We start from the raw sequence: 4,202 nt of genomic DNA, 5'->3' as shown, positions 1-4,202 counted from the left end.
TGCTTATTTAACAAGCAAGCCTCTTACATGAAAGTGATGTGACCTTTTCGACGATACATTCTAGAGTAAACCATGCTCGAGTATTTTTGGCTAATACCCGATCGGATAATAAAAATATCTCGATTTCGGTTTACAGTTAGAACTTCGAAACACGGAATTCGGAGTGAAAATATTTAGAAATGTGTTCTGAACGAACTTGATGTCTATCTTGACTCAAAATAATATTTCGAAGCAAATGGCGTAATCAGAATTCGATTCTGAGTTACGGAACACAAAAACACGTGATTGGGCCGAATTCGGTTGAATTTGGGCCCGACAACAGTTCAAAAACCATTCGTCACAGAAAATTACAAATATTTACCACAAAATATAAAATCACAAAACAAGACTAACACTCAACTATGGTTTAGCCTAAATCCATACTGATTAATTTCTAAAATCAATCGTTGATAAAATGAATAATTAATAAAACATACATAGAAAATTCCCGGTGTTACAAGCCTACTCGCTCGGTTTCACCTCACAACTCGACTACTAGGATACAATACCGTTCACGATTCTGGCCCCAATTGAAGTTTCGCTCTATCCAAGACTTCCTCCTCCGTGAAGACACAAAATTCTCTTTTACGACGATACTAACACATCAAGAGAACCAATCCATGTTTTTCACAATGTTTACCGAGTTATCGATGCACACTTAATATGCAGATAGAAACTCTGATCCTGGATCTATAAACTTCTATAAAACTGTCACAAGAAACCTAAAACTCAATGTGACGTAATGCAATGGTTTTTCAATGAATGAAAACTATAGCAGTTCAGAAAAAATTTCCTCTCTTTTCTCTCTAGAAAACGATGCAAGATTTCATTTTATTTTTCTCAAAGAATAAGCAAGATACTTTGAAGTTTCTTTACTGAGAATCTTGATTTTTTTTCTCTCAATGAAAATTTTGAATCAATTAATTATACACTATAGTTGAAAAAATAACTTTTATATGAAACTAATTTTAACTGATGTTAATCGATTATCTACTCAGTTAATCGATTAATGTGTTTATGCAAAATAATTTTTCTATTAAAGCTTAATCGATTATCAATCTCTTTAATCAATTAATAAGCTAGAAATCCTAGGAAGTTAGTCATTGTAACTCTTTTTAATTGATTACACTAATCCTTAATCGATTAATGGATTTCAACAAGACATAATCGATTATCAATCATGCTAATCGATTAATATATATGAAAATGGTACTGAATATAACTGATGTTAATCAATTATCTACATAGTTAATGGATTAACATGTTTATGCAAAATAGTTTTTTTTGTTAAGGCTTAATCGATTATCGATCTCTTTAATCGATTAATAAGCTAGAAATCCTAGGAAGTTAGCCAATGTAACTCCTTTTAATCGATTACACCAATCCTTAATCGATTAACGGATTTCAACAAGACATAATCAATTATCAATCATGTTAATCGATCTATATGATGAAAGAACATGCAACACATGATTTTAAAATAGATACTACTTTTATGCTAAAAAACCATGTATGCTTAATGTTAATTCATGATTTTACTTATCATATTTATGTAGATGTAATGTCTCAATCTATATGAATTTCATTTTAAACTCTTGTGAGACTTCCACCTAAGGTTTACCTAACCTAGACTAGAAACTATACAATCATCTTAGAACTTCTAGAATATTAAAATAATCCTAAGTCTATGATGTTGACCTTGAGTCTTTGACATGTTGTTTGTTGTGTTATCCACATCTTCAAGCTTCCACTTAACTCATTGTCTTCATCAAAATTAAGTAGGTCAATCATAACATCAACCTTTGACTATTTGCCATTTCATTCATAACATGTGACTTAATCTTGAGATGAATTTTTGTTCCTTTTATATGAACCTTTTATAGCATGGTTTTGGAAAATTTTAAAGTCTCATTTCTTATTCACAAAATTTTCAAAGTTCCCCATAATCTCATGTTGTCTTCAATCACCTATTTTGGTTGAATTGGATTTACCTTCTTCCATTTGCTCTTGTATATCCTTTAATTTGAAGATGTTGCTTTAAGAGCAATTCACTTCTTCTTTCTATTGGTCTCTTCATGTAGTTTAAAATGTTGAAGTTCCATTTCGTGTATTTTGCCTTTGCAATTAACATAATTGAAAGATCATTTGCTTCAATGATAGTAGTCACTTTGGATTGTCAAGTCCTATCAATACATCTTAACACTTTTTTAGTCAATTCATTATTAGTAAGAGTTTTTCCAAATCAGTAAGATAATTAAAGAACCATTTTTTAACATCGCTAACATTTTCACTAGGAAGTATGTGGAAAAATTATATTAATGCATTAGTATGTTCTTTCTCTTTCTGACACGTTTAAATTCCTAGTTCCCCTACGGTTAACATGCAAAGTATCACACATGTCTTTAGCACTTAACATTAAGAAAATGTAAAGAGTTAGTTATAAGATAATGCGTATATGATGATATTTTTATCTTTAAGATTGTTTTGAACTTTCTATTTCTCATCATTGGTCCATAAAGATGTAGGTTTATTTATAGTGAAAAAAAATCATATTCATGCATTTGTATATTCATTCTAACACGCTTAACTTCCTAGTTCCCTGATGGTTAACATGCAAAGTATCATACATGTCTTGAGAACTTAACATTAAGAAACGATAAATAATTAGTTATAAAATAATGAATATATGATGATATTTTTATTTTTAAGATTGTTTTGAACTCTCTATTTCTCATCATTGGTCCATAAATATTTAAGTTCACCCATTGGAATACCATCTACTAAATATTGTTGCACACAAGGTCCATTTTCTAAGGACTCCCATATATCTATATCTATGTTTTTATAAATATTTACATTTTTCCTTTTCAATAGGAATAAACTTCACCGTTAAAGATTAGTGACCTATTAATTGAAGCACATTCACCATTATAGCTCATCCCCTCAAATCTTGTATTAGCAAATTATTGCTAATATTTCAAATTTATCTTCAATGCCACTTTTTAGATAAACAAGGGCTCGACCATACTTAGAAGGGGTTGGATAGGTATGAGGTTATTTTATTATTTGCACACACTAATTTTTACCTATACAATTGATTATGAATCAATTATAAAGCTAATATTTTCATTCTAATTGATTGATAATCAATTACACAAAGTATATAGCCAGTTACTTTATGATAATTAATAGATAATCGATTATGGATAGACTAGCAACAAAGAAATGATATCAATTGATCGAATGAGAACAAGAATGTATTAAGTACTTAGTAAAGAGTGTAGTCTTAAATCAGAGTATATATGATGATTTATAATATCTTAATGTAAGTGAAATGAGTAAATAAAAATAAAAGAGTTTTGGGATGGAGAAAAATAACATGAGGACTTTATATTGGTTCACGCTAATCCAGCAGCGCTACTTATAGTACCTCTTTCTAATTTGAGGATTTTCCACTAAAGAATCAAATGTTTTAAACAATCGCACTTTCACATTCAATCCTAATCCATCTTTTCTTGACTTTGACCATAATCTCATAGTTGTTGTTCTTTTAAGATATTTCAATATCACTTTGGCGATGGACATATGTAAATCTTTTGGCCAAGCTTGTTATCGTAGACACATACAAACACTAAATATAATAATATTGAGTCTATCAGCAGTTAAATACAATAAAGGACCAATTAATTTACAATACTTTATTACCTCAACCATATTTCCTTTTTCATTTTTCTCCAAGTAGCATGATATTGCCATTATTGTAGTGGCATCCTTACCTTCCATCATATCTAACTTCCATAGTAGCTCTTTAAAAATTTATTATTGTTTAACTTAGATTTCTTAGGTAAATGGAGATGGAGATTCTTATATGAGAGAGATTCTCTGTGGGTGAAAGTCTTAAAATTGAGGTATGGGGATGGATTTTTGAGGTGTGGAGGGGAGAGTGGCTTAGAGTGTATTAGGAGATATTCTTCTTGGTGGGGAGAATTAGGTAGTCTTAGTCAGTCCCGAGAAGGTATAGGTTGTGGGTGGGTAAATGATGGTACCTGTAGGTCTTTAGGGAGTGACACTTCTATTAAATTATGGTCTAATTTATGGGTAGAGAGAAATATCCTTAAAAGTTCTTTGTCTAGATTGTTTCAGGTGGCATTGGATATATGACT

This window comes from Lupinus angustifolius, chromosome LG04 (genome assembly GCF_001865875.1).
Source record: "Lupinus angustifolius cultivar Tanjil chromosome LG04, LupAngTanjil_v1.0, whole genome shotgun sequence".
NCBI classification, from domain to species: domain Eukaryota; kingdom Viridiplantae; phylum Streptophyta; class Magnoliopsida; order Fabales; family Fabaceae; genus Lupinus; species Lupinus angustifolius.
The sequence above is the reverse complement of the archived record's forward strand: the minus strand, read 5'-3'. Positions refer to the sequence as shown.